The following is a 24,281-nucleotide window of genomic DNA, read 5'->3' as shown; positions in this document are numbered from 1 at the left end:
TTCTAACCTCAAAGGAACACAGGATATACCCTTAGTGGCTCCATCACAAAGAACTCAGATGACTTAAAACTCCATGGCCAGATGTCATTCTGAATGAGAAAGAAGAGTCCAGAAGTCATAGTGCCCCATTGTTAGCATGTGGCTCTACAAAGGACCTTGACCTCAGCCAGAGCAGCAGCTGACATCCTGCTTTGTAAAGAGAGTGACTGATTCAGGAAGCCAGTGGAATGTCTTCCTTTGCAGGATTTGGTGTGTCTACTGAAACTACTTGGTCTCCACACTGCCCGTCCAGAAGAAAAGCAGCTGCATGAGCATCAGCAAGAAATAACCCAGAACAAAACCTGACTTCCTCATCCATTTGCTTGTGTAATTATATGGTCAACAAGGGAAAATCTTCTTTATCCCAAAAAGAATCTCTTATCACCTCCTGTGTGATCACTATTCTAGATGTTCAAGACTTTAAGGTGAGTGTCTATAAATGAAGCCCAAATTAACTGATCAGCTAGTCAGCTTACCCCAACCAATCTTCCAATTTAATAGATGAAATATTCCATTATTTAACTAAATTCTTCAATTTATACCCAAATTTTGGGCATTTAATATATCAGTGACAATTCATTTTACTTCTACCACATTTCATCATAATTTCCACCCTCCCTATCAACCATATATAATTCAAGTTCAGACTTCCTGGTGAAGTTACTTGGGACGATGTCAACAATGGGCTAGAGTAAATGGATGTAGAAACTCTAAGGAATAGGATAGTTTGTTTAATAAACAGTGCAGTGTGAGAGATAGTTGATTATACAGGGGAAAAGAATTTAGCTTATTTCACACAATATACCAAAATAAATCACTACAGATTTAAGAGAAAATAAAAAACTATTAGATGAGAAGTTATCTGAATAGATGTGGATAAGGTGCTTTAAAAGTATAAAACTAGGGCCTTCCTGGTGGCGCAAGGGATTAAACACTGCACTATGAAACAATCCACAGCCTCAGCAGTACAAATTTGATCCCTGGCCGGCCAGGGAGCAACCCACATTGCGCAGCTGACCTCTCCTGTCTCTCCCATTGCTCCCCTCAGCAGTGTATTTTAGTCAGTCTGCCTGTTCTGTTCTCTGTCTCTGGTGAATCCTCTCACCCTCCCACACATCTGGCCTGTACCCTGGTTCTTTTATAAATAAATAAATCTTTTAAAAATATATAGATATATAAAACTAAGGAGTTTCCATTTTAAAATGATTGATAAATATGGCCATTTAAAAACATTAATATCGATAAGGTAAAAGTAACTTATGCACAAAATTAAAAAGAAAGTCACAAAATTTAAAAAAAAATACAAGATTGCAAATATGTGACTTGTTAGACTTGGTAAATATTAATGGTAAAAAAAAAAAAAAGATTAATGGTTTTAAAAGGTACTGACACCCAATATTTTGCTTTCAGAAAGCAAGGACCTTATCTTGGAATTTTAATTTCAGAAGTTGTTTTCATGGTCAAGATTTTACTTACAGAATGGTCCCACCCAATGTCCTTGGAATGAGAACTTACAAGATGATTATTTCAAAACATTCTACCTTTGGTCTTAAGATAGTCTGAATTATTACTTCAATTCTGTCCTCTCTGGACCCATTTCAACATTATGTATATATTGTGCCAGAGGAATAATTTCATTTACCTCAGATCGACATTGTGTCATTTCAACTTAAGCATTTTGTGTTTGCTGAAGCTTTCCAACTTTGTAGAATTGGGAGGGTTGACCTTTAAAAGTCTATTATTTGCACATTTATATTCATCCTCAACTAGATTTTCTAAGAGATAGGTAGTCAGAAGATCAGAAAATCAAAGATCTTCTGAGGTCAGAAAGTCAAGGACAAGATTAGTCTGGCTCACTTTGAACCCCTACGAGCCCCTGCACTGTTGTTAGTACTTAAGAAAAGCTTCTCTGTGGAATAAGAGTGATAAAGAAAGTGCCTGTAGGGGCAGGAGGGACACAGGGCAGGTTTTCTGATCCAGCAGACCGGGCAAATGAGGAGTCAGAGTCCTCAGTGTTTTTGCAGGTTTTTTATTTGGATTTAGTGGGTACATGGCAGGTAGGGGTGCTGGGGGGCCGGGAGGCTGGCAGGCCTCCCAGACCCCAGCAAATCCTCACTCTATCTGGGCTCTCCGGCATTTACTCATGGCCTTGCTTCTCTGCTCTCTCGTGGCTCTCTCTCTCGGCTTCTCTGCTCCTCTCTTGGCTTCTGTTCGTTCTTGGCTTCTGCTGGCGTCCCTGTGATGCCGCCCTTATAAACTCAGTCTCTCAGCCCAGGTGTACCCCCTCCAGGTGCCCGCCATCAGGCATGCATTCAGGACCACAGGTTTCCCTCATCTATCCTAATGGGGGGAGGGCAGAAAAGCCTGATACTTTTACCTTACCCTACAGTGCCAAAAAGAGAAACTGGGATAACAGAATCTCATTATTTATACAAAATAAGTTGAAGGAGAAAAACATAGGAAAGAAGATGAATCCAAGGGACGGTGGTTAGAAATGAAAGCTGGACAGAAGCTGCCTGATCTACCTTATGTCTTCAGTTGTCTTCTGTCAAAACTCTCAGTCTCAGGCTAGCAGCAGCAAAGTGGTGGACAAGGTAGAGGGTCAGGTAGGAAATAAGAAGAGAGAGAAAATTAACCCTCTCCCTTCTCAGGTATATATTCAGTTCTCTAGCCCAAAGCACTAGCACTAACATATATGCTATAAGAAGCAAGTGATTCAAGAAGTAAGTTATCCAGACATAAACACTGTTTTCCACAATCCCCACAATTTAATCTAAAAAGCCATACAAGTTTCTTTTGGGGGATCAGAGACTCCTGCTACACTCAGTGAGTTAATGGTCCAGCAGGGCGAGCTAACATTCAACATGTGTCAAGAGCAAGGGACTTGCAGCTCCAAATCCCACTGAGACATGCCTCTTCCACCCTAGAAATCCTTGGCACAGGTACTGTGGTGTGTGCTTGAGTGTGAGAACCGCTGGTCTGGGGTCTGAGAAGATAGCATACTTTACCTGCTCTTGCTTCTTCTCAGAAAGCACCCTAAGAAACAGCTGAGCCTTGAGCTTGACCTCGAAACTAGGTCTAGTGAATAGAAAGGACAGCCATAACAAAGGTGGGGTCCCAGAGGAGCCTTGGCCCAGATGGGCACTTACACCTGGAGAAGGCTATTCCATCAGGCGTCCTGGCATGAAAGGAACAACTCATTACTGGAGTACCACCCCTAGGACTCCCACCTGCTCAACAGCAGGGGAATCACAGGTGAAAAAATTCACTGCTCTTCACAGCCATTGGCTGAGCGTGCTGGGAATAAACTCCTACCAAGAAGGGAAGCAGCAGACCCCAATCAAATGGGGTCCCGTGATCAAAGAGAACATGTCTCTTCCTTCTCCAGGTTGTGCTTCTTACTCTTCCCAGGAGTTTTTAACTGACTCTCAAGCAAAGCACCAGCAGGAAGTGTCTGAAGGAAGTCTGACCTGCTGGGGTTGTTTCTCAATATCCTGCTTGTCTATCTCATGAGGTAAGTTGGGGGGACCTTCATCCCATGTGGCAATGAGGAGAGGCTTGCATTTGAACTCGAGAGGAAAGCCCCTGAAGCTAATTTCAGTGACAACAGAGTGCCAGCAAATCACGTCGCCATTTTAGGCCACAGTAACCTGCATGAAAAATGAAAGTACAGGAGGTGGTTCCCCCTCTAAGTGTCATCTGCAATGGCATATGGGTCTAAGTAGGGTGAGCTGATAGCAGGAATAAAGCCGCTATCAAAGATAAGGAGAATTCGGCTCAATAGGTGTCACCTGAGTTCCTGCTGTGGCAAAGCTGTGCTCTGCCACACTTTGATACGCTCAGGGTTGCAGGCCAAGAAAATGCTGTAGGATATTCAAATGTTTTCCCCTTTTTCCCACGTTTCAGGAGTTTGGGCGGAGGGGGATGGAGTCAATGATACACGTTAAATCAGGCACTTGGGAGGGTTATGGTCCGTGGGATTCTCACCTCCACACACAACAGACAACCTGTCAACCTGTGAGAGCTTTCAAAGCAACCAGAATGAGCCTGGGAGGCTATGGGCTGCTGGGTCAGGACTTGAGGAGCAAAAGGCAAAACTGGAATTTCAAACTGTTTGTACTTGAGCTTCCTGCTCACATGCAGCAGAGGTTAAGAGGAAAAAGCTGTGTGGATGAGGCAAAGCAAAATAAGCTTTCACCTGGGGAAACGACAACCCAAGAAAGCAATACCCTCTTTCCTCCTGGCCCCATGTCCAAAATGTCAAGTGAGAGGGGCTAAGTTGCCATCCCATGAAGAGGTGAGGTTCGCCAGAGATGGCACTGTCTCCTCCTGGTCTGCTCCTCCCGGCCCAGGTCACACGATCCTGTGCCTTTGGTTTTTTTGTCTGTTTGTTTGTTTTTAAGATTTATTTATTTATACAAGAAATGGGGATGTCCAGATGTGCAGGAAGGTGAGAGGATTACCAAAGACAGAGCGGGGAACAGAACAGGCAGAATGACTGAAATACACTGCTGAGGGGAGCAGCAGGCGGGACAGGAGAGGTCTGCTCGTCATGTGGGTATCTCCTCATCTGGGGGGGATCGAACCGACACTGCAGGGGCTGCGAACAGCTTCACAGTGCTGTGCTCAACTGCTTCCACCACCAGGGAGGCCCAAAGATTTATTTATTTATTTATACAAGAACCGGGGTACAGGCCAGATGTGCGGGAGAGTGAAAGGATTCACCAGAGACAGAGCAGGGAACAGAACAGGCAGATGAAATACACTACTGAGGGGAGCAGCGGGCAGGACAGGAGAGAGATCTGCTGCACCATGTGGGACCCTTGTCGGCTGGCCGGGATCGAACAGCATTGCGCTCAACCACCTGCGGCACCAGGGGAAGCCCCCCGTGCCTTTGGCCTTGAGATTGAAGGCAAGGGAGGAAGAGGTGTCTTCATGCATCAGGCTGTGGCCTGTTCTCTCTGGGTGATGATTCCAATTCTTGACTTTTTGAGCTTGTTCTCCTTTGGCAGATAGAGCTACTGCCACAGAAACAGCTTCATTTACCAAATATTTATGTTGTCAAATTTTAACTGAGCCTCCCTTCATATACTAGATCTTATTTTTCTTGGAGTAAGTCAACAATAGAGCTTGGAGATCAGTCAACAATAGAGCTGAACCACAATGGACAATGTCTTGTGCAGAGCCCTGATCATGAATTTGCCGGGAACCCTGGGTGGCCCAGGAAAGAGGTTGATAGCGACACATCTGTCTGCAGAGAGGGCGCCACTTCTCCCCCTGGTACGGCAGTCTTGATTCTACATTCCACGCATTACATAGGTCCTGAAAAGCAACTCTAAAGAGAGTTGCTTTTTAATAAAATTTATAAATAAAACCACAAGAAGCAAAATCTAGAGGTGCTTAAATAGGAGCGGAAACTAAAAATCTAAAGAGAGAAGAGAGGGTCTTTACCCAGGCAAGTGTGGCTGCTGCCTAGAAGCAAGAGTCTGGGTGAAATGTGCCCCCAGATGCCCCTCCCTGTCTTGGGATCTGAGCCCTCTGATTACTTTTGCAGATGAGAGGTGATAGGGAAAGAATCAGTAGAAAGCAATCATGAAGAAGGGTGGTAGAGAGTGTGAAAATGCGGGGGAAGCAATTAAACATTTCCTGATCAGCCATGGAGCATGTGTGTCAGGGTGTGGTAGGGAAGGAGAGACCCTGTCGGCTGAATTTTCAGCAAAAATTCAAGGCCACTTCTGAATTCATGCAAACAACCTCGCCCCCGGTACTTGTTGGCACATGACGGATCTGGGCCTTGGGGTTTTGGCAAAGGCAAGAGCATCAGCAATTCAGAAAAAAAACCTTTCCAGTTTCTGAAAGAGAGATGAAGAAGAAGGCTGGGTTTCTTGAGGTGGCTGCCAAGGGTGAGGCTGATGGAGAAGAGAAGGAGGCCTAGGAGAATAGCCTGTGCAAAGCAGGAAGTCACCAAGGCTCGGGAGGGGTGAAGGCTGCAACAAGCCGCAGTTGACCTGGGTGAGGTCCGGATGTCAGCGTGAGCACTGAAGAAGGGACCAGCCATGCCAGTGACTGGTGGCCACGTGAGGTGTCCAGACAATAGACCCGTGGGGAATCACTCAGGAAAGCAGCTCTACCAGCCCACTCTAGAGCTTAAATAGTTCTAACAGTTCACCGCTCTCCCGAACCTTCCAGGAACTCTGCCCATGAAAAAACAGAGAAAGCCTCGTCTTGAAAGACAGCATGAAAGGATTTGCAAACTTGCTTTAAACAGAACTCCAATCTATAACACTGGCCAAAGGATCGCTGGTGGGAGCTGGACTAACCGAGTCTGGTGTAACTGAGCCCATGGCCTTGCCCTCCACCCATCCCCTGGGGACTCACAGAAGCCCCGAGGCACCAGCAGGCCTTCCAGACACAGATTGAAGACCTCTGAGGTGGGGAAAGTATCAAAGAGCATGTCAACTTTACCACTTAATTTCCTGTATGAGCTCAGTTTAATTCTTCTGTGTATTTTCTGTCTCTTCATACCTAAGATTGCCCGCTTGTAAAGCAGAGCAGGAAATGTCTGCCTCATAGTCTTTTCTTTTTTCCAGTTCTTTTGAGATATAATTAATGCATAACATTATGTGTCTTATGGGTTTCTTATGAAAATTAAATATTTTACAAGTATCGTTCGTAGAAGTTCACAATCGTCAAAGTTTTCTTATGAGTGAAAAATATTATCTGTGAAGCCCCAATAACTCCGCCAGCAGATTGCTTCCATTCAAGGTAAATATGCATGTTTATTAGCTTTAAATCATCATGAAAATTCATCGTCCTGAATATGTCCTTATCTGTGCTATGAATTCTGAAGCTCCAATGCAGGACACCAGTCCACAATATACTCACTAGTGAAGGGCCCAGAAAAATGTGCCAACCCCAAACTTGATTTCAAGTTTTATTAAAAGACTACAGGTAATGAATGAAGTATTTTTGCAAAAACAGACAAGTAGATTGATGGAATGAACTGTTGAATCACAAAGACTCCACATCTATGGTGAGTTGATTTTTGACGAACATTTAAAGATAACTTGGCATAGAAAAGACATCTGCCATTGAATTGGTGGTCCACAGATGGAGTTCTGCCAAAAAAGCAAGAAGCAAAAGGTCTCATACTGACAGCTCGTCACTTAATCTACATGAACTCAATTTTACTTTCTTTGTAGTGAACAGAAGAACCGTGCTTAGGGTCTCCCAAAAACTAGACAATATTCTTCAAGGGGGCCATTTCCTGAACAGACAGATCCCACAGGACCACGCCCTTGAGCCTGACATGACAAGCCACCCCACAGCCCTTCAGATGTGCGACACTCCTCTGGTCAGTGACTCGGGCTGAGCTGATTCATCCACACCTTATTTCCCCGGCCCCACGGAGACCGTCGCGGCATGCCATATGTGTTACACGGTGTCTGGCCAGGATCTAGAGCGTGGGCTGTGACCGCAGAACGGAGCAAAGCTGAGTGACCACACACAGGGTCACTGAGCCTCTGGCCACAGCCCCTTAGCTCTCTGCAAACCAGCCCAGCTAATGAAAGCCTCCTTTCTGCCTGGCGTTTGCCAACTGTGTTCCAAAGGAAGGTTCTCACCATTTACTCCCAGGCTGCTGCTGCAGAAAGAATTCTTCACTTCTTGCACAGCCCTTTGCTTAAAGAAGGCAGCCAAATTAACCACGTCCTGATGGATCGCTAATGGTAACTTCATGCTTCAGAGCAGCGTGGCCGTGGTGACAGAAACTCCATCAAGCACCGAGGTCAAGGAGAACCCAACTGACCCAAGCGAGAAAATGTCAAGCTGAGACCCTTGCTGGTCGATGTACTTTGCCACCTCACTAGCGTATCCTGGGTCTCCTTTGTTTTTCCTTTAAGAACTAAAGAAAATCCACGAACATTTCCCAACATTAGCTGCCCCTGGTTCTTGCCCACGTGTCTGGCTGGCTCTTTGGGTGTGAGGACAAAACGCTAAGGAGTCCCTGGGTGGTGGGAAGGAAGAGGCTGAGAGCCCACGAGGTGCACACCCAGGCTTCCCCAGTGCCGGATGAGCCCATGCAGCTCACAGAATCTCGACTACCTGAGTTTCCTCCTCTGCAGCAGAACTTGCCTCGTGGGGTCATTGTGAGGGGTAAATGACGCGGGAAGAGAAGACCCCGCAGGGTGCTCAGCTCATGGTCAACACTTAGGTAGGAGTTGGCATAGTTACTAATATCATTATTATGCTGTTACTGGGGATCACAGTGGTTAAAGAGCCCAATCTCAAGATGTACTTGTTGGCACAGGAGGGATTCGTGACTCCTGGCGAGGAACCAACTGGTCTGCAACCAAAACAAAATGTGAGGCACAAAAAACTTCGTTATTTGGGGCCTCCCCGGTGGCACAGCGGTTGAGCGCTGGATTGCAAAGCTGCCCGGGCACCTCTGCGGCGCCGGTTCAATCCCCGGCTGCTCCCCGGCCACTGGAGGAGGGTCCCACATGGTGCGCAGACCTCTCCTGCTACCCGCTGCTCCCCTCAGCAGTGTACTTCGGTCCTTCTGCCTGCTCTGCTCCCCGCTCTGGCTCTGGTGAATTCTCTCACCCTCCCGCGCTTCTGACTGTACCCAGTGCTTGTATAAATAATAAAATAAATAAATCTTAAAAAAAAAAACAAACTTCTTTATGTGATAAAGGCCAGGGAGCTGGCCTAAAAAGGCAGCTACTCATGGTGTGATCATGTAGTGAGGATGAGTGACGATATCCAGGATGCTTAAATCCAGGGGAAATTTTATAGCTGGGTTAGGCTGTGGGAGAGGAAGCAATAGGGAGAGAGACGGGGAGAAGCCATGGAGAGCGAGCAGATGGGCAGCTCACGGAGAAGAGAGCCTAGGCTCTCAGTTTCTAGAATGTGAGGGCGTGGGAGAAACGTTGATGGAAGAGTCAAAGGCAGGCAAAAGGCCGAGGAGGACCCAGCCCACCGCCGGCCCTGAGCTGCCTTTGCTGTTGAGGACGAGGAGAAAGAGTTAATAGATTCAAGAGTTCTCAGAACTCAACCCAGAAGTACGCCAGTGCACGGGAACAGGAAAGCAAAACTTGATCCAAAACCCAAAACTGGTGACAGACCAATTTTGAAAGAAGACAGACCCAGTCAGAGCTGACGAGGAGTGAAAGGCTGATGAACAAAATGGGGCATCAGGCCATTCCGGGGGTGTTTTCTATTTCTAAATCTCAGCAGGGTAGATGAGGGGTTTCATTTTCACCACAGGATCAATAAGAAAATAAGAACTTGAATGTTATTTCACAACCGTACATATTCTATCTCCCCAAATTTTCTAAACCTCAATAATGAATGATCAATTGTAGCTGGCATGGAGAGAGAGAGAGAGAGAGAGAGAGAGAGAGAGAGAGAGAGAGAGAGAGAGAGAGAGAAAGTTCTTTTTTTTTCCTCCAAAAGGAAGAATTTCTTTTTCAGGCATAACTCTTTTTCTGTCATCTTTTGAATAAAATATTATCTCTGAATGTAGGATAAAATGGAGAAACACCTGCAGGGTTGGGTAATAAAACACCTCTATTGCATTACAGATTATACAGTCCATACCCTGATAATTTTTCTGAAAAGTCACTTTGCTTTGAAGAGTTACCATTGTCTAGAGATCCCCACAATGGCTGTTCCCCCCTCCTAGTGGATGCTATTTTTCCAGTGTAGGAAGCTGGAGGAGTCACCTTGGGCGGGCTCTCCCCACCTCTCTCCGTGGTCATGATACAATCTGGCCTTGGTGATTCCTCAACCCTCAGTTAAAGAAATTTTTTTTTCATTAGCAATTAAATATGATGAGTAAGGTATATTTGTGTGCTGCACAAAAAGAGATTGCATTCCAGATCCAAAAAAAGAAAACAAGACTTTCTGAATTATTCATGCAGCGTATCCCACCCTCCACCCCAACCAACTCCATCACCGCTGATGGACGCACAGGATGGCAAGTGCAACCCGCGAAAAAGTTTCCAGGATGCGTGGAGCTTTCCCCTGTTGCATCTGCTGGCACAAGACTCACTCATTCCCTTCCAAGATATCTCTGAATCATTAAACATCATGCCCTATTTCCCTTACTTCCTGTCAGTTACATCTTCCATCTTTAAGTTGCACACAAGTATGATTTGGCAGAGGGAGATTTGGCAAGCTGAAGAATTGTGTGGTGTTACTTTGAGGCTATTTCTGTTCTTCCTCTAGAGTGCCACGTGGTCTCTACTGGAAAAGTCCAGTTATTTCTCCCCATTCCTCTTCACCACCCACTCTCTGTATCCTCTCGATCATGGAAACGGCACACACGAGACCTAGCACAGGTGTGGAGGAGATGCGCCAAGAGGCTCACCTACCCCTGGAGACCTGTCCAGGAGGCACACAGGAGCAGGGCAGCCTCCCGCTCACCTGGTGATAAGGGCGTGTTTCCCAGATAGATGGGCTCAGCCTCAGCAGTTCTCAAAACCCCTCCGTGGCTAATCCCTGGGGACACTACTAACCAGTGAATAAGGCAGGTGAAGACAGGCTTAGAGCTGACATGATGCCAGGAGGTCAATCCTGGGACTAAAAACATGAGGAATGGAAAAAGAAGGCAGTGAAAGGGAAGTAGAAGAAATAAAGGGAACATGACTTAAAAAACAAAGAACACAATCTAAAAGAAAAACAATTCTATTTAGCTTTGCTTTCCATCATTCATTCAACAAGCATGGTGACGCTGCTAGGAGCCGGATACCCCGAGAGCCAGACACGATTCCCCTTTTATAAACGCTTAAACTAAGATTCGGAGAGTTTGAGAAGTGAGCAGTTTATACAGTAAAGGCAATGGAAAAGTTTTGGAGACCTGGGTCTCCCTGGCCGCCCCACTGCGGCTTTGGTGTCACAGAACTTCCATTCTAATCATCCTATGTACCAAATATTCTTAATATCTCAGGACAATGACAAGCCCCGATGTTGCAATCATCAGTTCTTTCTAACTCATCTCGCCTTTTGTGATACCAACAATGACTCTTGGGTCCCTCGTAACTAGCGCTGCTCTAGAGTGTGGTCACTAAGACGCTTGCCTGCATTTCCTGAACACCTCCACGTTCTGTTATTAGGAGGGGGTAGGGCTACCTGGCCCACAAGTCCGACCTCAAGCGTTACTATACACCATGGAATATTACTCAGCAATCAAAAAAGATAAACACATGCGGTTTGCAGCAACATGGATGGCACTGGAAGGGATCATGCTCAGCGAAATAAGCCAGAAAGAAAAAGAAAAATACCGGATGGTCTCACTCATAGCAGGAATCTAGAAAGCCTAAATAAGGGACCAGGAAAAAGAATCACTATAAGAAAGAAAAAATCAAAATCAACAAACAACTATGAAGCAGAGACACACTACAGGTGGGGGAGGGAGGGAGGGGCGTGGAGAGGAAGGACTAGAGTCAAAATAAGGGGTGGGGGGTGCAATTGTATGGGGAACATAACCATGATGAAAATGCATACATTGTGCAAAGATGAAAAATGATGTAAAAATTATATAAAATAAAATATTTTTTTAAAAGAGTTATTAGGCAGGAGCAGGTAGCTAGCCTGGCCCTCCAGCTGACGAGGACTCCGTAGCACACCTGGCTCTTCCATCCTCCTCAAATTCCTGGCACCGGAAGGAATTCCCTTCAGCCTTCCTTTCTCCTCCCACCTTTCCTTACTCCTCAGCCCAGAATTCACCCCCATTTCCTCCAGTCATAATCCTGAGAGCCAGCTTTGTCTCCCTGAACAGGTGGAAAGGAGCATTCCGCTTGCTCCAGCTGCCGTGTCCCCAGAGCGTCCAGAACACACCCGACTGCAAAGGGGAGAATGAGGCCGTGCACTGCCTGCACTTGAGCACAGCATCTCCTTGGAACTTGCATGACAAGGTGAGAATTAGCAACACTGTTTTACCAGTGACGAAATTGAAAGACCACACAGCTCAGAACCACTAGTGGGGTTGGGACAAGAATCCAGGTGATGTGGTTCTATCTCATTTCCTTCAGCACAAAGTAAAACTGTCCCCCCCAAAAGCAATCATGGAGCTGATGGATGGGTGGGCACGTGACCTAAGCCCTCCCTAAGGACAGGTTCTCATTGCCAGGAGGGGTAGCAGGCAATAGGTTGCTCTCCAAGTTTAAGAAGACTCAGAGAAGCTTCACATTATGACACTGCAGTGACCTCCCCTCCTTGCACCCCCATCCCATCCCCCCACCACACCCTCCCCCACCCCTGTGGTCTGCATCTGCCTCAATGACTCAACAAGTCTTCAGCAGATGCCACACAGCCTTTCTACAGATGTCAGGCCAATGTCCTTTAAAGGTTAGAGAAAAACTTATGTGAAAAGAATGACTGTGATAACCTTTTAGAAAGTGAAAAAGTAGAGGTTGGGGAGAGGGAGGCAGGAAGGAAGAGGGAGCAGAGAGAGACAGAGAGACAGAGAGAGAGAGAAGGAGAGAAAGAAAGGGTGTGTGTGTTTTCCTTGAGGCTGGAAGAGCCCCAAGGAGCCTGTAGCTGTAATGGACACAGTGCAGATTACAAAAGTTTTGTTACAGCTGTAATAGCCTTTCACAAAGGCATGGCCCTCCAGAGAGCCATATTTCATCTCAGCTTTCCCCACCACATAAGACAGAGGGTGAGGAGCTGGAAGGCAAGATTGGAAACTGATGCTGGAGCTGAGCAAGCCCTGATGTCCCCGTGATACTCCCATCAAACGCAAATGAACTGGACCCAAATGCTGTCGTCCTAACAGGCTTTGGATCTCATCCTTGTCATCTGTTTATTTATTATTTTTTTCTTCACACTCTCCCTTTTGGAACACATTGCCTAGCAACCTGCTGTCTTTTTCTAAACAGGCCTGCACACATTGTATGCACGCACTTGGAGACACTGGGGTAATATTTGAGTGTCTCTGATGGCCTGTGAGGACCAACAGATCATTTACTTGGAAGGGTTTGTTCCTAGAATTGGTATTAGTCACAATTGCATCCCTGGCAGACCCCATGACTGTCTTAGCCCTCAAGAAACAGAGGAGAGGCAGACCTCAGCTAAGGGTAGGTGGGTGGAGACAATTCCAGAGTGAGCCCTGAGCTGTAGTGGGCAGCAGCATTGATCTGCCAGAAAACACCAGCTTCCATGGGCACATGAGTCTTTTGGATTTGTCCCCACCATCCACCTGAGAGACTGTTCTGAAGAAATCCTTGGGGTGCCTTATCTGTGCATAGCAGTGAGGACAGGCTTTGCCCTTCTGCTCTGCCATGCCACATGTACCCTTTGTCCGAGAATCACTGATGAAGTTAGGCTCGAGGGCCGGGGTACCCAGGATAGTTGCCACTCGGACATGGTTCCATCATCCGGGACGGATATGTGGTGCAGACCCACATCCTGCAGGACCCAGCTGTCCAGCCTCCAGGACAGGGACCAATGACTTTAACCCTTTCATTGTCAAATAAAGCATGGACACAGAAGACCCACATAAAACAATTGCACAGCTTACTGGATGTTACAAGGCCTGCGCATTGCAGTCAGTGCCAGGGTAAAGAAATAGTCCCTTCCACATGTCCCCTAAGTCTTAACTTTACCCTCCCCAAAGTGACCATGCTCCTCAACCTCTCACGTTTATACTCATTGCTTCTTTGTTTTTATAGTCTTAGCATCAGGTGAGCACCCCTGGAGTCCACAGTTTAGTCTCGAGCATTTTTTTAGAAAGGGAAGTATTTTTTAAATCTCCTTTCATCGGTGGTTCCCCCTGCGTTGTCATCGCCTTTACTTTATCTGTTGAAGAATCTGGAGCATTTGAACTGAGGGCTTGAAATTGGGCAATTGGGGGGAAAAGGAACAAATAAGCAAGTAGTCTGGCTTCCCTTAAGAGTTTGTTTCTCGGTAGACTCCGCAGCTGGGGGAGGAACGGGGAAGGACAGAGTAGGGTGGTATCAGTTGTGTCGGGGGCATTTTTAAGCAGGTGACAATGTTTTCCGGGCTCCGCACCAGCCCCCCTCCCTGTGCTCTGTGGCTGGGCTGTGCTCACAGCTCTCGCAGGTGTGGCTGCCTGGGGGTCACTGACCCAGCCCCCACCCCAGCCACAAAGGAGTTTTGGCTTCAGCTCGCAGTGTAGATGGGAAAGGGCTGCCGTCTCCTGAAGTGAAAAGTCCCAAAGCTTTGTCCCTGTCGAGAGCAGGTCTGAGAAGACAAAGGAGCCTGGTAACCAGAGCGGTCAGTGGGGAATCAGAACACCTGCCTGCCCTTCCGGCTCCCATCATTGCTTTGCTCAGCCCAAAAGCCTTCCTTCCCTGTTCTGGGCCTCAGTTTCTCCCCTTGGCAGCATGCAGATGTGAGCATCCATCTTCTGGCAGCATGTGGTCACGCGTGTTTGCAGAGGCCCAGCTTCCCTGGGGAGGGAAGGCACCTGTGTAAACAGAACAGGCCCTGGTGCCTGTTGGCTCCATTCTGCAGGAGGCACCCACCCGGCTGCAGAACTGATGCTGTGTGGAGGGGGGTGGGAAGGAACAATGCAGGCTCTGTTTGCCCAGCTGCAGCTCTCACCTTCCCCTCTGCTGCACCACTCTGGGCCTCACCCGGTTTCCCTGGTGGGGGCTCAGGCTAAATGTATCTCAGAAACATCGACACACTTGCGGAGCTCCCGCTGGAGTAAAATTCAGTGTGGTGGTAAGAAAACCCAGAACACACAGTGACATCTTTTTTCATCTCCAGGCTATGCTCACTGTCACGTGGGCCTCCTAGGCCTCACCTAATTCTAAGCCAGCTCTGCCTTTCCCAGTGGTCTCAGAAGGGGGTCTTGGTGACCCTTTCGTCCTGCTGCCGGTGCACCCCAGCACTTGCGGCTAGAGAAGAGTCTTTCAAACTCACTTTTAACTCATGTAGATTTTAGTTACATGTTTTCAGCAAAGAGAACAAGAGAAATAACTGCGTGTGCTTTGCGTGAGCTGCGCGTGGAGCCTATGAAGCAAGACATGGAATTTCCTCCAGTCCAGCTCAGAAGTGCTCATGTTCAAAGTCTTCAAACTGGACTTGGCCAAGACACCATTTTGTTCACCTGGCCCCAAACACAGACCAACCTAGTCAATAAGCTCAGAAGATGAGCTGTTTTTAATGTCAGATCATCTCACCGTTTTATCTGTCGAAAAAAAACTTGAAGTAACTGAATTCTAAGGAATTTTCTCAAATAATTTTGATCATAAACTGTCAAGCTTAAGTGGCTCCCCCTAAATACTTCTCCACCATCAAGCCCTTGTTTAGATTTGCTAGGATCTCTTTACCTCATAAAGTTCAGTCCTTGGGTTCTTTGGTGAGTTGTTACCTGTGGACCGCATGGGGAGGAGACAACTGATATTAAGCCTTTGGAGAATGGACTGTAGCTAGCAGGTGGTTTCTACTTGGTGTTAATGAGGATGTCCCTATCTGAGTATGATGGGGCTTGGGCCAGAGTTTTGGGGTCTTGAAGGAGAGTGGGTCTGAGAACCCCTGGGAAGGAGGAGGTGCTAAAAAGAATGCAGCACTGCAGCAGAAAATCACAGACTTCCAAGATGTGCGCTTATCATTGTTGATTCCAGATGGACCATACTTCCCAGGGAACCTCACCAACCTTCCTCCAGCCAGCTTGGGGACATCTATCCTCTGAAAGTGCTGAAGGGAAGTAGGAGGACCCCTGGCCAAAGCATTGTTCTTTGGGAAACATAAAAGGTGTGATGAAGCAGCACCCCCCGTTAAGCCAAGGGCTTAATGCACCAGATTATGAGAATAGGTCAGGGTTTCGGAACTAGATACTCCGTGCTTCAGATTTAACCAAATATCACCATCTTCAACGAGGTCTCTACTTTGAATTCTCTGTTCCGACTTGCCTGGCTAGTTCTGCGCCCTAAGTGTCTTTCTTTTCCTTTTCCCTATATTTCTTCTGGATGAGCTGCTCTACCCTTTTATTACATGCTGCCCAAGCCCATGTCCTTGAGTTTTCACGCTTCTTTCCACTGTCCCTCCCATTTGGGGGGCTGTTGGTCTTGGCTGGACTTGGCCGTGAGTTTCAGTCATTTCCTGGCATTTTTCACTGTTTCCTCTGAGGTGTCGTACTTCGCTCTGGTCCTCCTGCTCCCCCATTTCCAGATCTCATTTTCTCTTCTCTGGCCCCATCTCTCTGAACGGGGGGAGCCATAGAGGTTACAGCAGAGTGAGTGGGTGAGGACACCCAGGAGAGAAGCTGAGTTCTTTTCAGTTAGCAATTCAGGCGATAGGTCAAGAGAAGGACTAGAAAGAGGATATTTTAATTTTTCTTAATTTTTAGAAAGTAAAAATTAGAAGGAAACAACAGGCAGAAGAGATAAAATTAAGAGGTGAAAGAGAGGAGTGGAAACGGGGGAAGCCAAAAAATATAAGAAAATGTAGGGCCTCCCCAGTGGCACAGCGGTTGAGAGCTGGGCTGCGAAGCTGTCCGCAGCCTCTACAGCGCTGGTTCGATCCCTGGCCACTGGCGAGGGTCCCACATGGCGCGCAGACCTCTCCTGGCTCGCCTGCTGCTCCCCTCAGCAGTGTATTTTATCAGTCTGCCTGTTCTGTTCCCCGCTATGGCTCTGGTGAATCCTCTCACCCTCCCGCGCTTCTGACTGTACCAGTGCTTGTATAAATGAATAAATAAATCTTTAAGAAAGAAAAGAAAAGAAAATGTAGACCAAGCAAGTGAAAAATTCTCTGTAAAAAATAGTGAAGAAGAGCAGTCCGTGTCCCAACTTGAGAGTTTATCTGCAAAGCTAAAATTCAGAAAAAATGTCCCTGTACTTGGATGAGGCGGCATAGCTCAGGCGGGGATAGTGTGTGAAATTTGGACTTTCTCCCATCCAGTAGGATGTGTTTTGTGTATACCCTTTCCTGGTGATCTTATAAAACTGCTAAGCCTTCTGTTCTCCTGGATTACACTGCGACGAGGCTGAAGCATTGGGACTTCTGGGAGACCTGCCATTATGAAGAGCTAAAGAGTTCGTCAACCTTCTCTTTCACCCAGGGACTTTGCTAAACTAGAGAATGGATGTAATATTTTGAGCCCAAAAGAGTAAAGCAAAAAGAGCTGGTTCTCTCTGGCCCCTGTTCTTCCCTGAACAGGTGCACTGGGGTGCTATTGACTAGTGCCCTCTCCTATTTATATCCACCCAAACCTGTGAATGTGACCTTATTTGAAAATAGGGTCTTTGAAGATATAATTGTAAAATAAAGGCCACACTGGAGTAGGGTGGGCCCCTAAACCCAAAATGTCTGGTGTTTTTATCAGAAGAGAGAATTTTGGACAAAAAGCATAGACACACAGGGGAGAAGGTCACATGAAGACAGGGAGAGATTGGACAAATGCATCTGTAAACCAAGAGACACCAACCATGCCTGCAACCTCTAGAAGCCAGAGGAGACAAAGAAGGATCAGAGAGAGGATGGTGCTTTTGACACCTTGGTCTCAGAATTCTAGCCTCGGGACCATGAGATAATAAATACCAGCTGCTCTCAGCCCCCCACTCTGTGGTACTTTGTCATGGCAACCTTCAGAAACTGACACAGGCACTGACACAGGCGGCCATGTCTCCATGTTAGCCACACTGACGTCCACAGAGGCCTGTTAAGACTCTGGCTTTTGTCTGTACAGTTTTCTGGCTGCCTCCCTAGGTCCAGACCCCTGAGGCCCACCAAGTCACCGCTCTGTTCTGGATGATTCCCTCCATGCCTCTCCCCACTGTCTCGCCTGTTGTTAAATCTGCACTCGCAGGGGGCAGCCTGATGTGTATCTGTTCCCTTCCAGTGCTGTGTTTCATTTCTGTTTCACATAAATATAGAAGCCCCCTTGGAGAGAAGCCTGCCTTGGCAAGGAGGCTTTGGCAATTCTGCCAGCTTTCATATCTCTGGAATGACTTATGAGTGGATGGGGACTGGGTCTCGGTCACTGCTCCCCTGAGCCCTACGGTCCTCCCCAGAAAGTGACCCAGCAATTCCCCCAAACTCCGCTTCTTTTCCAGGAATAGAACAGTCACTGGGTCAGAGCACAGGGAAAAGGGCATGGGGACCACAGACAGCAACCTAACACCCTACTTCTCACAAAATACTTTTTAAGCAGTGATGGAGGATCTGTGAGCTGCTGTGCTTTGTTTATTAACAGATTGTTGAAACAATCTCCTGGCACAGCCTGGTACAGGGCTACCAGTTCACAGCTTGAGAAGAGGCACATGCCAGACACATGCTGGGAAATTCTACCAGGAGGCTGCAGACACGCTACAGGTGAGAGAGGGGAAGTCCCAAGCAGATGCCTGAGCCAGCAGAGTGGGCCTGGCCCACTAACATCTGGGTGACTCTTCGATTTTTAATGGGGTACAATGCTTTTACACTCCCAGGCACCCAGAAAATGGCTTCTTTTCTGAGCAATAAACAGGACTGGGAGTTATTAGTATTATTTCTTTTCCCATTGCAGAATCAGACTCTTCTAACAGCAGGGCTGGAAAGAACTTTGGGGCCCCTAGGGGACAGCAGTCTCCAAACTGGGGTGTGTGAACTTCAGGATTTGACAAGACAATTCATTAGGGTGTGGTGAAAGAGATTGAACCTTCCAGCTGCACTTATTTTGTGCTTAACAAATGAAAAAGAGGCAGCTCTCTGCCCACCTGTGACTTTACAGGTGACTTTTTCTCCTTTTCCTAATAAACCTGTTGTTTCAAAATTAAAAGTTAAAAAATAAAAAAAGAACTTTATTAATGGCACAGGATGGACAACAGGAAGGCACATAATTTATCAATATGTCAACACTAGGTGTGAGTTACTTAAAATTACTGTTGGTTATATACCCTGAGCAGTAAAAGGTAGGGCCCTCTGCTCTGATCCAAAGGTCTTCAAAATAAATGTTTGGGGGTTGGGGAATGAGATGAAGAGGAAAAGGGTGTCGAGAAAGGGGAGATCGGCTTTTCCCTTCTGGGGCTCATCAGGTGATCTAGCACTGATTCTATGTGCTCTGCAGGCTGACTATGTGCACTATGATTTGTTGGATGAAAGATTTCTTTTTTTTTTTTTAAAGATTTACTTATTTATTTATCTACCTATCTATTTATTTATTTATTTATACAAGCACTGGGTACAGTCAGAAGCACGGGAGGGTGAGAGAATTCACCAGCCAGAGCAGGGAACAGAACCGGCAGACTGATGAAATACACTGCTGAGGGGAGCAGGAGGCGTGGCAGGAGATGTCTGCGCACCATGTGGGACCCTCGCCGGTGGCTGGGGATCGAACCAGCACTGTAGAGGCTGTGGGCAGCTTCGCAGCCCAGTGCTCAACCACTGCGCCACCAGGGAAGCCCATGAAAGATTTCTTTTAAGAGGAAATAAGTTGAGCAAAATGAACTAATTCAGCTCTCTTATTTTCAGATAGGAAAACTAAGGTTCCTAAAAAAAGTGATTGCTCCCAAATCCAACAAGTCATCAGAGCCAAGCCAAGGCAGTTCCCCTTCTTGACTTTTATTTTACTGTGTTCTTCAGTGGAGTCATGCATGCTCCAGAACATGCACACACACACACACACACACACACACACACACACCCCACAATGGGCTGACCCCAGAAAACCAGACCTAAGCAGAAAGAGAAGAGTGGGCCAGGTAGGGGGGTCTCTCCTCTGGTAATGATCTAGAATCCAAGGACAGAACCTTGGCCACTGTGATTCTCAAACTTGACATTGCCACCTGCCCTGGCCACTTCCTGAGAGGTGAGCAGCCTGGGTGCCCTCTCTGCTGGCTAATCACTCAGACAGCAGGCTAACTCACTTCACCACTCAGTCCTAGTGGCTTTCTCCATTGCTTCTCAGAAGGCCCTCATATTCCTGGAGCTCTGAAACATGGCGAGGTCATACAAATTGGGGAGATCCTCTGAGGCTTCCTCATGGACACATTGATTTTAAACAGGGAAGACATCCATCGTCCTTGGGTTTTTAGTCCCAATCATCACACAAATTAATGTATCTCCTTTTAAGGTCATCAAATCTCATATATTCGTCTCTCTCCCCCCATTCTCTCGACTCCCACACACTTGTTGCGATCAGTGCCCTGCTCTCACATGTTCCCAAATCTTACATCATTTTGGAAAGTTTAATATTGGTCAGCCTGATTGAGGGATAGAAAGAACTGTAGACAAACTGCCTTTATGGAAAACATATTTTACAAATTAAAAAACAACACAGAAAGAAGACACAGAGAACACCACTAGCAAGATAGGCTAATATAATATTGCTATTGAGTGAGTCCTATAGTTCTTTCATTCATTTTCAACTTCCTTGACAGCAGGGAATATGCCTTAAATCCATATGACTAGTGCTTGGCAAATAGATGCATAATAAATATAATCAGCAAATGAATATTAATTGAGTAAGTAAATGAACAAATGAGTAAATGAATTATTAAACAAATGAACACATAAATCAAAACAGGGAGCTCATTTTTGAGTGATTTAGGAAAGTTTCTAGTGCAAGAAGACTTAAAAAATATCTAGAATCAGAATAGAAAGCATGTGTCAGGTGGCGAAAAGGTACCAAGGCAGATGGGTACAGAACCAGGGAACCACCCTGCTGATGTTGGGTGCTAACATTTTGGAAAGTAGAACCAGCTTGATAGGCTGAAATGAAAAAAACTAAGGAGCATCTTTACTTTTGCAAACATGAGTTACTAGAGGTCATTGGTCAAGAGAAAGGCATAGTGAAAGCAATGTTTTAGGAAGGTGAGTTGGGGTAATGTAAAAGGTAGATTAGAGAAGGAGGAAGCCATGGCCCATCCCCTTCCTTATAAATCCTCTCTCCTCCTGATCTTCAGCAGTGCTCCCGTCTCACTTCCAGAACTGGCTAAGAGGGGCATTAGGTTGACATCCTCGCCTCACCTCCTGTGCAAGGGCCATCTCTGCTTTTTTCTACAGGTTTTCTCTGTGTGGTTCAGTATAATATAGTAGCTATTTCTTCTAGTAAAATCAATTCTATTTTTAAGATAGCCAAATTAGCCAAATATATTCCTTTTTCCAGCTGACCTGTCATTCAATTAAAGGAGATCTAACAATTGACCTTGGCAAACCCAAGTAGAAATAAACAACCTGGAGCCCTCTTCTCATTTCCTCTGCCAATGGTGTGTCACTGTCCAGCTCTCCATTTGTGATTGCTTCTCTCGCTACCTCCCTGTTTTTCCTCTTTTGCTCAAAAAATGTGCCTTCTCCTTAGAATAGGACTGCACTATGCACATTAAGCAATAACAAGGAAAAGTTCCTTAAACTGGCAGTCTCACATCCCCACTGGGAATCCTTTTGGATCTGTCCAAAAATCCTGGTCCAGAAACATGAATTATAGCCACTGTTTTCTCAAGGCCTCCAAGCAACTTCAACTGAACCCAAGGCTCTTGAACATACCCCATTTCTTCCAAATAATTTTCCATGAAAGCACATATCTCCATCAGAAGGAATCTCTCCAGAGAAATCTATTTAACCTGGCCACTCTGCCCCGTATCTTTTATCTATCTTTATTAATAATAATAAATACTTCTTTCTGCTTTTGCTTGATATCTTGCTAAATCAAGCAAGATAAATCAAGAGACCCATCCCATCAATCTTTGTAACACTGTGTTACAAAGTAAAGTAAGTAAGAACTGTAAGACAAACTGCCTTTTGATATCAATTGTATATGCTGAGAGTAGCTGGTCTACCAGAAACTACTGTTTGGATTTGGGATATCATCTAGTGCATGTATTACCAGGCTGGGTATTTAGAAAGTAGGGTCCACATCATGGTTATCTCTGCAGTACATGTACTTGACATTAGCTATGGGTTCAATAAATGTCTATTAAATAAAGGGATTAACTAATGACTTAGTCTAAGATGTAGCTCACTTAACCTCAGGCTTTCCGCCACCTTAAACTTACCACTCTAGCCCAATTCTTTTTTATATTTAAATTTTATTTTGATATTCCCCTTACAATTAAAACCCCCTTATTTTGGCCCCAAGCCCTCCTTTCCACGCCCCCCACCCCCCATAGTGTGTCTCTGGTTCATAGTTGTTTGTTGATTTTGATATTTTCTTTCTTATAGTTATTCTTTTTCCTGGTCCCTTATTTAAATTTTCTAGATTCCTGCTATGAGTGAGACCATCTGGTATTTTTCTTTTTCTTTCTGGCTTATTTCGCTGAGCATGATCCCTTCCAGTGCCATCCATGTTCCTGCAAATTGCATGTGTTTATCTTTTTTTGAACGCTGAGTAATATTCCATGGTGTATATATACCACATCTTCTTGATCTCTAGCCCAATTCTTATCCCTATAAATTTATTAAAATGAACCTTGGTTTGTATATTTTTATTTTCAGGTTTTGTGCATCTTCTCTGAGAACCCGAAGTCCATCACTGACTACTCTCTACTGCATGGCAGATGTAAGTCCTTTGAAACTCTTCCCATTTAAAGGTGGGATCTATTTTCTCCCCCCTTGAATCTGAGGTAGGTGGTGACTGTTTTGACTCACAGAGTATAACCGTAGAAGTGATACGATACCAGTTCAGGTCTGACATTTAAAAGAACTGATTACTTCTGATTACTCTCAGACCCCTGACCTGACCCTTTGACTACCATGTTGGACAGACCAGGAGCCCAACCTTCTAACTTACCCCATCAGGATGCTGAGCATGTGAGTGAAATAAACCTAAACCCTCCAGAAAACACTATTCTATGAGAAGCACACATCACACAAGCCAAATGAGCACAGTTCATTTGATAACCTCAGTTGAGCTTCCAGCCTACAACCAGCATCAGTTGCCAGCCATTTGAGTGAGCCATTTTGGAACTGGCAGCCAGGGTCAATATCTTACTGCAGCTTCATGAGACAACCAAGCAAGAATTGCCCAGCTGAGCCCAGTCCATACACAGAACTGTCAACTATAATAATACTTTATAGATGTTTCCAACCACTAAGTTTGGGGGTACCTTGTTAAACTGTAATAGATAAACAGAATACACAGTTAACACAGAGAATTTATTTTTTTAATTTTTTTTAAAATAAATTTTATTTTTATATTCCCCATACAATTGCAACCCCCTTATTTGACCCCAATCCCTCCCTCCCACCCCACCCCCCATAGAGTGTCTCTGGTTCATAGTTTTTTTGTTGATTTTGATTTTCACTTTCTTATAGTTATTCATTTTCCTGGTCCCTTATTTAAGTTTTCTAGATTCCTGCTATGAGTGAGACCATCCGGTATTTTTTTTTTTCTTTCTGGCTTATTTCGCTGAGCATGATCCCTTCCAGCCATCCATGTTGCTGCAAATTGCATGTGTTTATTTTTTGAATGCTGAGTAATATTCCATGGTGTATATGTACCACATCTTCTTGATCCAGTCATCTATTTTTGGGCATTTGGGTTGTTTCCAAAGCTTAGCTATTGTAAACAGTGCTGCTATAAACATAGGGGTGCAGGTGCTCTTTGGAATTGATGTTTCTGTGTCCTTTGGGTAAATACCTAGGAGTGGAATTGCTGGATCATATGGAAGCTCTATGTTTAGTAGATCCAGAAATCTCCACACAGCTCTCCACAGTGGCTGGACCAGTTTGCATTCCCACCAACAGTGCAGGAGAGTTCCTTTTTCTCCACACCCTCGCCAACATTTGTTGTTGCTAGTTTTTTTAATATGTGCCATTCTCACTGGTGTAAGATGGTATCTCATTGTAGTTTTGATTTGCATTTCCCTGATTACAAGTGATGTTGAACATTTTTTCATATGCCTGTTGGCCATTTGCATTTCTTCTTCAGAGAAGTTTCTTTTTAGCTCTTCTGCCCATTTTTTGACAGGATTATTTTCTTTGTTTTTGTTGAGTCTCATCAGCTCTTTGCAGATTTTTGTGATCAGTCCTTTATCATTAGTGTTGTGTGCAAAAATGTTCTCCCAGTTGGTGGGGTTTCTCTTTGTTTTTGTTATTGTCTCACAAAGAGAATTTAAATAGATGAGAAGGATTGTGTGTTGGCCTTGTTTCTAGAGTTTCTACAATGCCTCATCAAGGGCTTGGCCCTCAGATGAAGGAGTATAGAGTGTCTCACTTTATAGACAGGAGGACCAAAAATAAATAGGGGCCTCTTCATAAGGACTATGAATAACTTCATGTCAGCAGAGATGACATGTGTCTGCCACCTGCCTTCCTGGTTTCCCAGCACTGGGAGAGACTGGCCAGCCACC

At 45.6% G+C, this 24,281-nt stretch overlaps 1 long non-coding RNA gene across 4 annotated transcripts in view; it reads left to right on the top strand.

Annotated features, from left to right (window-relative positions):
- Positions 1–24,281, top strand: part of LOC119256191 (uncharacterized) — a 55,350-nt gene that overhangs the window by 6,021 nt on the left and 25,048 nt on the right. For 2 of the 4 annotated variants that reach the window (XR_005127659.2, XR_005127660.2), the window contains exons 3-6: positions 3,428–3,553; positions 11,822–11,957; positions 18,212–18,330; positions 22,426–22,489. This is a non-coding gene — a long non-coding RNA (uncharacterized LOC119256191). Of the gene's footprint in view, positions 1–160; positions 465–3,427; positions 3,554–11,821; positions 11,958–18,211; positions 18,331–22,425; positions 22,490–22,657; positions 22,875–24,281 lie in introns of those variants that run through there. The other 2 variants (XR_005127661.2, XR_005127662.2) reach the window with 2 other exon arrangements.

Source organism: Talpa occidentalis, unplaced genomic scaffold, assembly GCF_014898055.3.
Source record: "Talpa occidentalis isolate TD23 unplaced genomic scaffold, MPIMG_talOcc4v2.1 talOcc4.3, whole genome shotgun sequence".
Taxonomy (NCBI): Eukaryota; Metazoa; Chordata; class Mammalia; order Eulipotyphla; family Talpidae; genus Talpa; species Talpa occidentalis.
This window is presented reverse-complemented; position numbering and strand designations above follow the sequence as displayed.